The sequence below is a fragment of the Lepidochelys olivacea genome, assembly GCF_965140295.1.
Source record: "Lepidochelys olivacea isolate rLepOli2 genome assembly, chromosome: 1".
Lineage (NCBI taxonomy): Eukaryota > Metazoa > Chordata > Testudines > Cheloniidae > Lepidochelys > Lepidochelys olivacea.
The window spans coordinates 105,525,763-105,539,637 of NC_140411.1; positions in this window are offsets into that span (position 1 = coordinate 105,525,763).

The window sequence follows — 13,875 nt, forward strand, 5'->3', positions numbered from 1 at the left end:
AAATGCTATTATTCTGATACAAAAAGGAGCTAAAATTTACCATATTTCCACTTTTTTATTCCATTTGTTCAATTCCATTAGCAGCTTTCATTTCAAAAAGATTTAAAATTACACTGAATTCTATTTATACAGATGGGTAAACAGAAAGAGAGAGGGGTCAGGAACATCAGAACACTGATATGAGTCATCATCATCTTCTACAGTGACATGACTTTCATCAATTCCCAAATATTTGGTTCATTGGACCACACTTGGACCCCTAACATGGTGCAACACCTCTTTGAGCCAACAAGAGTGCTGTCTCTGTATAGCAGGGCTGATTTTTTTCCCCTTTTATACATTCTATGGGCTTGATGCTGCAAGAATTAAGTTAATGGAGCCACTCACATGCTTAAGTGCTTTGCTGAACAGGGATAGGATTATTCATGTGCTTAAAATTAAGCATCTGCTTAAAGTCTCTCTGGGCTACGTTCACAAAAGGATCTAACACCAACTCCACTGACATTCACAAAACCACTGCTCAGCTTACCCTTGTAAGCACCTAAAGTCCCCTAGGTGACTAATTCTCTGCCTGTGGGCATGTGCAAAGCTAAGTCCTGATGCCCCCAAGCTGCTTGGTGCCCTAGGTCATGCCTAAACCCCAGTGGGATTCTCAGACTAGGTGTTCCTCCACCGGTCTCATTTCTGGGGCCCAGGGGGCATGCTCTGAGTAATACCCAATGGCCCAGTGGTTAGCACACTCCCTTGAGATGTAGGAGAGCCAATTTTGAATCCCTACTTTGCTTGATTTGAAGCAGCAACTTAATCCTGGGTTTCTTACCTCCCAGGGAAGTGATCTAACCACTAGTGTATTAAGTACACTGGGATGAGTCTCTCTCAGTCTCTCCTGCTGAAGCTGTTCCACTTTGTATAAACAATTAAATATTCATTGGGCAGGGACTTGAACCTGATTCTCCACATCCCACTGGGCTACAGAGTTAATCTCTCACTTTCTCTGAACCAATGACTATTTAATTATCTAAACAAAATGGAACAGTTGCCACAGGAGAGGCTGGGAGCAGCCCACTCCAGAGTACTGAATAACCTGGTGACTAGGTCATCTGGAGTGTGGAACTCTTAGCCCTGGTCTACACTAGTGTGTGTGTGTGGGGGGAATCGATCTAAGTTACGCAACTTCAGCTACGTGAATAATTTACTGTGTCTAGACTAGACGTGATAAATCGATCCCCGCTGGATCGATCACTGCCCGCTGATCCAGTGGGTAGTGAAGACATACCCTTAGACTCAAATCTCTGCTCCCAATCAGGCAGAGCAGGAGTTTGAAAACAGGTCTTCTATATCCCAGGTGAGTGTCCTAACTGCTGGGCTATTGGCTGTAACAGGATGGGGGTCTCTCTCTCTCTCTCTTTTTTTTTTTTTTTTTTTTGCAACAAAGAGCTGACCAGGCATAACTCCATGAGAAGTTCCTTGTGGAGCCACAATTGAAAAGCAGCATTTCTCCCCAGGCTCTCATTTCATTTAGGCCTCTACATCTGTAACCCCTCCTCCCCTTTCCTCTTAATTTCATTGCTGGCTAGTTTAGGCAGCTGCCCTCACAGATTGCTGGTTTTTGTAAATGCTTTCGTAGGCACCTGACTCTCCTTATACAATGCACAGGGAGCCTGGGCACCTCCCCCAAGGCTGTGAATTCCACTGGGTTGCAGGTCACCTAGAAGTTATAACACCTAAATCCTCTTTGTGAATCTATCCCTCTGAGTTTCAGTGCTGAGTCCCTAAAATGAGGAAAATAGAACAGAAATGTAGGACAGGAAGGGACCTCAATAGATCATCTAGTCCAATCCGCTTCACTGGGGGAGGACTAAGTATTATCTAGTCCATCCATGACAGGTGTCTAACCTGTTTTTAAAAACCTCCAATGACGGATTCCACAACCTCCCTAGATAATTTGTTCTTGTGCTTAACTACCCTCAGTTAGAAAAATTTTCCTAATGTCTAACCTAAATCTCCCTCACTATAATTTAAGTCTTCTTCTCCTGCCCTCATTGGTTAAGGAGAACTATTTATTTTCCTCCTCTTTATAACAGCCCTTTTACATACTTGAAGACTGTTATGTCATCAGTCTTCTCTTCTCCACACTAAACAAACCCAGTTTTTCCAATCTTTCCTCATAGGTCACACTTTCTAGACCTTTGATCATTGTGTGTTGCTCTCCTCTGGACTTTCTCCATTTTTTCCACATCTTTCCTGAAGTGGTGTCCAGAACTGGATGCAATACTCAGTTGAGGTCTTATCAGTGCTTCATAGTCTTAATTACAACACTCCATCTAAATACTTCCTAACTAGATATGGAACTTTGATGTCACTGTGGTTTGGTATACACCTCATATAGGCTCTCAATGGACTAATGTGGTCCTGGGAGGCCAACTAACATAGCAGGCTGCACTTGGAGGGCTAGCCAGACTTAACTGATCATGAAGCTCAGCTGGGTCAGAGCAGGCTGCGTAATATAAAGAGAGGAAGTTTGTAGCACAAAAAGGCTTATGGCTGTGTGTAATGCAGCCATTTGAATAAATCCAGCCAATTTAAAAATGAAAATGTTTGATCTGTGTGCAGTGAGATTGGGACAGTTAGTCCCAGGATATTAAAGAGACAAGGTGGATCAGGTAATATCTTTTATTGAAACAAGTTCTGTTGGTGAAAGACAAGCTTTTGAGATTTTGATCCAATAAAAGATATTACCTCACCCAACTTCTCTCTAATGTTAGATCTGACATTTTGGGCTAAAATCAGATAAAATAGTGCAGATAAGAATACTTGACAAATATACAAAGAATTTTGGAAAATAAGCAGATAGAATGTCGCCCAACAACATAAATTTCTCAATCTGTTAGGGTTAAAATGTAGGTAAAATATGTAAGTGAAAAGACTAGAAGAGATTAAGATTTATAATTATGGGGCAGTAAATTATACCTAGAAAATCATCCCTCCAGATGTGAATTTAGAATTATATAATAAAATAAAATAAAAGGAAAAGAAAAAGTTATCCTACATAACAGATAAAGTTTGAGTTTTTATGTGGTAAATGGAGTCACCATCACCAAATATATACTGACAGATATAAAGATGAGAAAATAAGTAGAGTGAGAGCAGACTTTTGTATCCCTGAGACTGGAGTTTAGAACTCTAAAAGCATATCTAAAATTTTGTGGTTATTATGACAGCTGAATTGGTGGAAATAATGTTAGTATTAAAATGCATAAGGGATATTTGACGTTGCACTCCATATGTTTTATGGAAATATGCTAATGAGTGTACATATAATGTAGCTGGAATGTGCTTCATGCAAAAGGTCTCTTGTAAGGTATCATTACAAAGGCAGGGCAACAAATGTGGACCAAAGAGAAAGAACGGAACGTTTCTATGAAGTTTTGGAAAGCGTAGGGGACAATTTCCTGGCGCAAGTGCTAGAGGAGCCAACTAGGGGGGGCGCTTTTCTTGACCTGCTGCTCACAAACTGGGTAGAATTAGTGGGGGAAGCAAAAGTGGATGGGAATCTGGGAGGCAGTGACCATGAGTTGGTTGAGTTCAGGATCCTGACGCAGGGAAGAAAGGTAAGCAGCAGGATACGGACCCTGGACTTCAGGAAAGCAGACTTCGACTCCCTCAGGGAACGGATGGCCAGGATCCCCTGGGGGACTAACTTGAAGGGGAAAGGAGTCCAGGAGAGCTGGCTGTATTTCAAGGAATCCCTGTTGAGGTTACAGGGACAAACCATCCCGATGAGTCGAAAGAATAGTAAATATGGCAGGCGACCAGCTTGGCTTAATGGTGAAATCCTAGCGGATCTTAAACATAAAAAAGAAGCTTACAAGAAGTGGAAGGTTGGACATATGACCAGGGAAGAGTATAAAAATATTGCTCGGGCATGTAGGAATGTTATCAGGAGGGCCTTGAGCTGCAGCTAGCCAGAGATGTCAAGAGTAACAAGAAGGGTTTCTTCAGGTATGTTGGCAACAAGAAGAAAGCCAAGGAATGTGTGGGCCCCTTACTGAATGAGGGAGGCAACCTAGTGACAGAGGATGTGGAAAAAGCTAATGTACTCAATGCTTTTTTTGCCTCTGTTTTCACTAACAAGGTCAGCTCCCAGACTGCTGCGCTGGGCATCACAACATGGGGAAGAGATGGCCAGCCCTCTGTGGAGATAGAGGTGGTTAGGGACTATTTAGAAAAGCTGGGCGTGCACAAGTCCATGGGGCCGGACGAGTTGCATCCAAGAGTGCTGAAGGAATTGGCGGCTGTGATTGCAGAGCCATTGGCCATTATCTTTGAAAACTCGTGGCGAACCGGGAAAGTCCCGGATGACTGGAAAAAGGCTAATGTAGTGCCAATCTTTAAAAAAGGGAAGAAGGAGGATCCTGGGAACTACAGGCCAGTCAGCCTCACCTCAGTCCCTGGAAAAATCATGGAGCAGGTCCTCAAAGAATCAATCCTGAAGCACTTGCATGAGAGGAAAGTGATCAGGAACAGCCAGCATGGATTCACCAAGGGAAGGTCATGCCTGACTAATCTAATCGCCTTTTATGATGAGATTACTGGTTCTGTGGATGAAGGGAAAGCAGTGGATGTATTGTTTCTTGACTTTAGCAAAGCTTTTGACATGGTCTCCCATAGTATTCTTGTCAGCAAGTTAAGGAAGTATGGGCTGGATGAATGCACTATAAGGTGGGTAGAAAGCTGGCTAGATTGTCGGGCTCAACGGGTAGTGATCAATGGCTCCATGTCTAGTTGGCAGCCGGTATCAAGTGGAGTGCCCCAAGGGTCGGTCCTGGGGCCGGTTTTGTTCAATATCTTCATAAATGATCTGGAGGATGGTGTGGATTGCACTCTCAGCAAATTTGCGGATGATACTAAACTGGGAGGAGTGGTAGATACGCTGGAGGGGAGGGATAGGATACAGAAGGACCTAGACAAATTGGAGGATTGGGCCAAAAGAAATCTGATGAGGTTCAATAAGTGCAGGGTCCTGCACTTAGGACGGAAGAACCCAATGCACAGCTACAGACTAGGGACCGAATGGCTAGGCAGCAGTTCTGCGGAAAAGGACCTAGGGGTGACAGTGGACGAGAAGCTGGATATGAGTCAGCAGTGTGCCCTTGTTGCCAAGAAGGCCAATGGCATTTTGGGATGTATAAGTAGGGGCATAGCGAGCAGATCGAGGGACGTGATCGTTCCCCTCTATTCGACATTGGTGAGGCCTCATCTGGAGTACTGTGTCCAGTTTTGGGCCCCACACTTCAAGAAGGATGTGGATAAATTGGAGAGAGTCCAGCGAAGGGCAACAAAAATGATTAGGGGTCTGGAACACATGAGTTATGAGGAGAGGCTGAGGGAACTGGGATTGTTTAGTCTGCAGAAAAGAAGAATGAGGGGGGATTTGATAGCTGCTTTCAACTACCTGAAAGGGGGTTCCAAAGAGGATGGCTCTAGACTGTTCTCAATGGTAGCAGATGGCAGAACAAGGAGTAATGGTCTCAAGTTGCAGTGGGGGAGGTTTAGATTGGATATTAGGAAAAACTTTTTCACTAAGAGGGTGGTGAAACACTGGAATGTGTTACCTAGGGAGGTGGTAGAATCTCCTTCCTTAGAGGTTTTTAAGGTCAGGCTTGACAAAGCCCTGGCTGGGATGATTTAACTGGGAATTGGTCCTGCTTTGAGCAGGGGGTTGGACTAGATGACCTTCTGGGGTCCCTTCCAACCCTGATATTCTATGATTCTATGATTCTAAGTATGTCCCAAAATAGAGGATACTCTGAAGTTATGCAAGAATCAGTGAAGTCCTTAGATTTAAACTATTAACTGGTCACTGTGGCTTGAATAATTTATTTTTACTGAATAGACATAAAAATGGATTACATAACGTGTAATGTTAAAGAAACAATTGATCACCTGATATGGGAATGCAGGGTGAGTTCCCGGGGAAGACAGGTCTTTTATGAAGAATTTATGGTGACAAAATACACTAACAGGGGTTTAGTGAGAGTATAGGAAAAGTGGCGTAACATTAGAAAAGCTTTACTATGATGATTTATAAGAATATAGAGCAGGATAAGACTGTAGTGACATGAATGTACTAGAATATAATTGGTGGTGGTTATAGGCTCAGTAGGTGAGTCTGCTTCACCATAAAACATAAGAAAAGGGCTGTAAGGAGAGAGTCTGTTGTCATTCTCTGGGAAGAGAGGGGTAGAGAGGCAGAAGCTCTGGGGAAAAAAGGAAGCTCTGGGATCCTAGCCAGGCCAGAAGAAGGCTGGGAAGAAAAGTTGGGTGACAGGGGAAGGGAACTGGACTCTGAGACAAGGGTAGGATTGGGTGAGGTCTTTGAAAAGGGAGTTAAGCCCTGAACAAGGAGCAAGGCTAGGAAAGTTGGGCTAAGGAAGAAGGCCAGTATGAAAGGGGAAAGGAACACTAGAGGGTTTTGGATGATGGAGCTTGTGCCCTGAGACTGTCCCTGAAAGGAGAAGGCAGCTGGGAAGAAGAAGACTCTTAAAGCAGGCCTGGGAGAAGAGAAGCTTCAGAGAAGATGTCCTGAGGGTCAGTGTCTCAGGAGGAGCTGGGCCCCCAAGGAGAAGGCCCTGGGAGGCAGCCCTGTGATAGAGTGAAGAGGGACTCTGCAGAGCCTGAAGTCGTGTGAAAAGTGTGCAGAGGATTGTTTCTGGTAAAGACAGAAAAGTTTTTGTTCATTTGAGTTAGGCCATTATTAACCCAAAGGGATGGGCTAAATTGTGACCTGGCTGGAGGACCAAGTCACAGGAAGAGAAATGACTGCAGTGCCAGTTGGTAGGGGTTGTCAGGTAAGGAGAGACCCATTACTGGCCACTAGAAGGCACTCCAGCAGTGAGTTCACTATCTTGAAAACCCCCATTCCCTTAGCATCTGAATACCTCACAAGAGTCTTTCGTGTACTTGTCCTGAAAACACCCCTCTGTGATCCCAGTGCTCTTATCCCCTTTTGCAAGTAGGGAAATGAGCCACAGAGAGGTTAAGAGACTTGCTCAGAGTCCTAGATCACATAAGAAGCCTGTGGTGGAGCAGGGACATGAACCCTAGTTCCCCCAATCCTAGGCAGGTACCCTAACCACTATACCATCTTTCCTTTCTTGGTTTTTTGTTTTCCTTGTGTATGTAGATAATGTATCTTGGGCAGGTGCTGTCCTTTAATATGTATTTGTACAGTACTCCTATGGGACCTCAGTAGAAGATTTTATTGTTAAGAACAGTAGTAGTAACATTATTGCATTTGTACAGAAATGGATGAACGTATCTTGTATATTCCTCATTCATTGTGTTTGGATGAATGCACCAACAAAAATCAGGATAATTTGTTCTTTGGAATAAGGAAATCTGGGTGTATGGTGGTGGTTGCTTTGTGAATTTTAGGTGCCAGTGCTGGAATCTGTAAATGAGCCTTGTGTGGGATGATGGCATTTTTGCCGTTTTCACACCTTAATAAGAAGTAGAGTTTCATGGCTCTTTTGAAGCTCCCCCAAATATTAGATGTTCATACATTTTTGTTGTGTCTACTTCTAAAAGCTCTAGTGGCATAAGGGAGTGATTAATTATGCCCTGCTTCATCTGTTCCATGAATCAGCAAGACATGTGATTTTATAATTGATAAAAAGTCTTTATATTGGCACAGCATGTTTAGTCTGTAATATTTAATAACTGACCAAAATACTCATTTACTTTGTATTTCCTCTTAAACCTTTGTAATGGCAAATTAATGCTGCCTTTGTATTTTAAACTAGATAGTGGAGGGTTGTAGTGTCCTTCCTCTGATCAGTAGTAACTACTTTCAGTGAATAGCAAATCTAAATTTCAACTCTCCACAGCAGAATGGTTACTAAAATGATTCATAGTGGCTTGAAAGTATTTAAGAACAGCATTTAAGCACTTTATCCAAAGCCCATTAATGGAAAGATACTGGTGTGTGTAATAATTGATTATTTGCCTTAAACATACATACTAGTTCCACATAGCTGTGTATGTTTGTCATTTTAAATTAAAAAGTGCTGGGGTAATGAAGAGAGTCTATATTTATTTGTATCCCATCTAATACAGCAGGGTCCTTTGGGCACCATTATAATATAGATATTTAGTAGTATTAATAGTGACATTCTAATATCTTGATTCTGACTCAGAATCATAACACCATAAGTGTTGTGAGTGAAAACACAAAATGGAGAAATTGAGCTTTAATCAACTTCTCTGTACTTTTGAACTCATTAAATTAATCCTGGCTGAGTAATACTTATGTCAATTACTATTTCCTTGATCCTCTGCACCCTCCTAGAAGGTCTTTTCTGAAGCCATTCAGCTTCCTCTTAAGCTGCCTCCATCTTTCACCAATATTTGATTTAACAATCATTTTTCATCAGCTTTTCTGCAAAGCCCACTCTAGGGGGCTTAACCTTGCCTCTTAGGGAAGTATTGGAATAAAAATAATGATGTCCTATTAAAGTTATTCCTAATAAGACCATTTCATCTCTGCCCTTAGGTACCCTTCAGAAACAATATGCTAATACGCGATAGATACCTTTCCTAGGGTCTGTTGCTGACACTAGTGTGCTGAGGTACCTTCTCCTTTGTCTGTTTTCTATCAGTCTGTACAACTTCTCTATTCTTACATTCCCCTCTTCATTCTTCTTTTTAAATGTTTGCTTCTTTGTTTCCTTTCCCTTAGTGCTAAGGAAAACAATATCTTAGAAGATGTCATGGATCAAAAATAAAATGGCAGGGTGTTATGCAGAGAATTACCGTAGCTTAAGGATAATAATTACCTAAAAGAGTCAGAAAGGAATTTCCTATTTTATAGCACTGCATAATTGGCTAAGTGAGTTACAGGTTTCTTTCACCTTGCTCTGATACTGGATTAGATTTTTTCTTGTACTTAAATCTTTGCTGGAGGAAATGATAAAAAAAATGATCTAGAAAGAGGCACTTATGAGCCCACAAAATGCATTTTCTTCTGTGTGGTTGATAAGAGTCCTTTTGATAAAGGTTGGCTAGATGAAAGCCATTCTGATAATGCCAAGTGATATGTATGAAAGAACTCTACAGTAGTTCGTTTCTAAGCCAGGCACTGCTCACAGGAGGAACTCCCAGGATGTGAAATGACATTGATAGCATTCTTCACTAAGATATTGGCAATGTTGTGAATTTCCCTTCAGATCTAGAACTTCTCCTTGAACAGTAAAATCAACTTCAGAATGACAGGAGAAAAACAAAACGTGAAATGCTATAATTTTTCTCAGGACATTGCACATTTTAGTATAGCCCCTATTTCGAGTCTGTCAGCTCCTGGAACTACTGACTTTCTAGAGGGTCCTATCCAATGGACTACAACAATAAAGACTACCAGAGGTGTCGGTCACCATTTCCAAGCAATCTTGTGTGGAGACAGAATGCATTAGAAACTTGTATTGTAGCTTGTCAGGAGCATTATTCATAGATTCCAATGCCAGAAGGGATTGTCGTGATCATCTAGTCTCACACCCAGTATAACACAGGCCATCAAACTTCCCCAAAATAATTCCTAAAGCATTTTCTTTAGAAAAAAAATCCACTCTTCATTTAATAATTGTTAGTGATATGAACTCCACTAGAACACTGGGTAAATTATTCCAATGTTTAATTAATCTCACCATTAAACATTTACACCTTCCAGTCTGAATTTTTCTAGCTTCAACTTCCAACTATTGGATCCTATTATACCTTTGTTTGCTAGATGGAAGAACCCATTATTAAATATTTGTTCCCCATGCAGATACTTATTGATTGCAATCACATCATACCTTAACCTTCTCTTTGCTAAGCTAAATTGATTGAGCATTTTGACTCTATCACTATAAGGTATGTTTTCTAGTCCTTTAATCATGTGTATGACTCTTCTCTGAACCATCTCCACTTTATCAACATGTGTGTTGATTTGTGGGCACCAGAACAGGACACAATATTCCAGCACAGGTCACACTAATGCCAAATACAGAGGTGAAATAACCTCTCTACAACTACTCAAGATTACCCTGATTATGCATCCCAGAATCACATTAGCTCTTTTGACCACAGTGTCAGACTGGGAGCTCATGTTCTCCTGATTAGCCACCAAGACCCCCAGATCTCTGAATGCTGTTACTAGAATATATTTTAAGACCATGTAAAGGGGATAAACAGATCTGTCCGTGACAAAGGAATGAGAGTTTACCTCAATTTACATATTAGCAGTAAACAAAGCTATGGAGCTCAACTAGCCGGGGTTATCCTGATCCTGAACTTGAAAAACAGAGAAGTAACATGATTCCTGAACCCCAGAGAGACACAGGAGACTGAATCCCACAGGAGGCCTACCTGACTTGTAAAACAAAATCATTCCTTGAGGCACTTGAGGAACACAGAGAGAGACTTCATCTTTATCTTTCACCTTAGAAGAAAAAGGCACCAAGCAATTTGATCTCTGTGATGGATCCTGGCCAAGCAGGCAAGTAAAGGCTGGAAATGAAACTGCATGAGAGAAACTATCTTGAACAAAGACTGTATCTTGCTAGATTAAGTTTGAGTCTTTTAGATGTGTATTTTCATTTTTCTTTGCTTGTAACCATTTCTGTCGTTTATCCTTGTCACTTGGTATCACTTAATCCATGTTCTTTTGTTAATTATTTGTCTTGCTTTCATTATAAATCAGCGCCAAGTTCAGTAAAGTGTGTGCTTCTGGAAAGCTAGCTACTTGGAGTGTTTTACTGTCTCTGAAGAGGCAGAAAACTTAACACTTTCTCTGTGAGAACTGGTCATTGCAGTAGGATGATTTAGGGGGAAATTTGGGACTGGAAAGGTACTAAGGTAAGACTGTAAGGAATAGCCAGGTTGAGCAAAGCCAGACTGAGGCTTGTGAGCTGCTGGCAGGCTGTCGGGGTCAGAGCTCTGGACAAAAGCTGTACAGTCAGAAGATACCCCAAGTTACAAGGCAGATGGTGATCAAACTCCTTACTGGCCTGCGTGAAACCCAAAAATACCATAGGTATACTCTGAATATAGCTCTGCATTATTATATATTTAAATTGTGTTGCGGTTGCTCAGATAAATCACATGACATTGTTTCAGAGTAGCAGCCGTGCTAGTCTGTATTCGCAAAAAGAAAAGGAGTACCTATGGCACCTTAGAGACTAAGCAATTTATTTGAGCATAAGCTTTCATGGGCTACAGCTCACTTCATTGGATGCATAAAGTGGGAAGTACAGTGAGGAGTTTTTATATACACACGGACCATGAAAAAAATACACATTGTAAGGAGAGTGATCACTTAAGATGAGCTATTACAAGCAGGAGAGTGGGGTGGGGGAGAGAAAACCTTTTGAAGTGATAATCAAGGTGGGCCATTTCCAGCACATTTCCAGAAGTTAACAAGAATGTCTGAGGAACAGTGGCGTGTGGGGGGGTGGAGGACTAAACAAGGGAAAATAGTTTTACTTAGTATAATGACTCAACCACTCCCAGTCTCTATTCAAGTTTAAGTTAATTGTATCCAATCTGCAAATTAATTCCAATTCAGCAGTCTCTCCTTGGAGTCTATCCTTCAACAAAAAACTTTGAAAACAGACTGGGAGTGGTTGAGTCATAATACTAAGTAAAACTATTTCCCCTTGTTTATTCCTTTCTCCCCCCCCCCCCCCCCGTTCCTCAGATGTTCTTGTTAATCAAGGTGGGCCATTTCCAGGAGTTATCACTTCAAAAGGTTCTCTCCCCCCCACCCCACTCTCCTGCTGGTAATAGCTCATCTTATGTGTATTTTTTCATGGTCTGGGTGTATATAAAATCTCCTCACTGTAGTTCCCACTTTATGCATCCGATGAAGTGATCTGTAGCTCATGAAAGCTTATGCTCAAATAAATTGCTTAGTCTAAGTTGCCACAAGTACTCCTTTTCTTTTTATGATATTGTTTCTATTCCATGACTGAATTAGCACACAAGCAACTGCTTGTGTAACCCACACACCTTTTGGTTGTGATGTTCTATCCCGTCTAGTGGCACCGAGACCACTTAGAGAGAGAGATTAACGAGTCTGCTCTACAGCCTTAGCTAACAGCCAGTTGGCTTTTAGCTCATGCAGTAGAGGTTCATGCACTAAGCTCCAGAGGTCCCCAGATCGATCCTGCCCACCAATGACCGGGGTCTGTCAGTATCACAAGTGGGGGCTCATCTGGGATTTCAAGTGGGAAGTCTCTGAAGCTCGGGACATGCTTCCTCAGCTAGGGCAAGTATGTAACCAACACACCTCCTGCATGTGAGGTTCTGTCTCATCTAGTGGCACCAAGACCACTTAAAGAGAGATAAAATGTGTCAGCTCCGCAGCCTCAGCTAAGTGCCATCTGGCTTTTAGCTCATCCAGTAGAGGCTCATGCATGAAGCTCCAGAGACCCCAGGTTCGATCCTGCCCGCTGACAACCAGGGTCTGACGCTGTTATACTTGCATGTGTAAATATTCAGTCCCACATGTGACTGAAAAAAATCTGCTTTCTGTGAATGTTATCACATGAATATTCATGGACAGAATAGAAAAGGGGTATGAATATGACAAACAAAATAATTAGATTGGGAGAGACGATTCATGTAAATTCTTTTTTGGAGGCATTCACCTGGCTGTAATTATAATACTGTGATGACAGGCGTCCCTAGTTGATACAGTTACATATAACTTTAGACTTTATTTTTCTTAACATATAAGCATGATTTTTAGTATTTTAATAATTGCAGCACTTGATCTTGTTACACAGTACTCCTTGGAAAGAAGCTGTGGCAGGTAGCAGTTTTCACTTTGCTTTATTCTTTACATTGGGAGGCAAGGGAGGCAATCATTGGAACAGGACAGCTTCCTAGAAACTGGGTATTGGTGAGTGGGCTGAGATTTCAGAAAGGAGGCATTGTTTGGCTGTGTTTTTTTTTTTTTTTTTTTGATGCCTCTAAGACAGTGGGTTCCTTACCAGCCTGTGAAATTATCAGCCAGACTGAATTAGTCTGCAGCCCTTAGTTCTGGGCTAGCCATAGACTTACGAAAGGAAAATAAACAGCTGATGTTTTGTACCCAATCATGAATCCCAGGGCTTACCCCCGGATTCTACTTCCTCCAGGACTACTGCAGGAGCCAGTCCTTTCCTGCAGCTTCTCCCTGTCATCCCCTCTCAAATGAGCCACTTGCTGACTTTTATAATAACTTAACTCCCTTCCCAGATGGTTCTGATAACTGACCAGGGCTGGGTGCCTCTGGCCATTAAAGGGGTGGGCCAAACTGTTACACTGCCTTTGTTTCAGGACTGGTGTATATGTGTAAACATATAGAATATATCACAATCTGCATTACCGATTTCTTCTCCTCTGAGCAGCTAAACGGCAAGGCCTCAGAATTCTGCTACCTAAGACTAGAATTACCAGTGCCAGCAATGGTAAACGAGTGTTGGAAAACGGGGCTACAATATTCTGAATTTCTCCATGCTGGTTTCGCATTCTTGGTTTAGAATGCAAGCTGTCCCTTTCCAGGCTTATTTTTCTGACAGCCTGAATTGCACAGTTGCTTCTTTTGTATTGCTAGCTAGCTAATCTGAGCACATTCCTCTGCTTTTCAAGTGCTACATGAGGTCTGAGCAAGTATGCAGTCTGAGCAGATGGAGTGTAGCACATTTTTTTACACTCCTGCTACTGAGTGCTTATAGAGTGTTTATACCTAAAATTGTGTCAAGTTATGTTAATTAGCACTGAAAAGATACTCTTAGTTTGAAATGTTTAAAAACATTCAGATTGTATTCTGTGTGTTCACATGGGGCCTGCTCC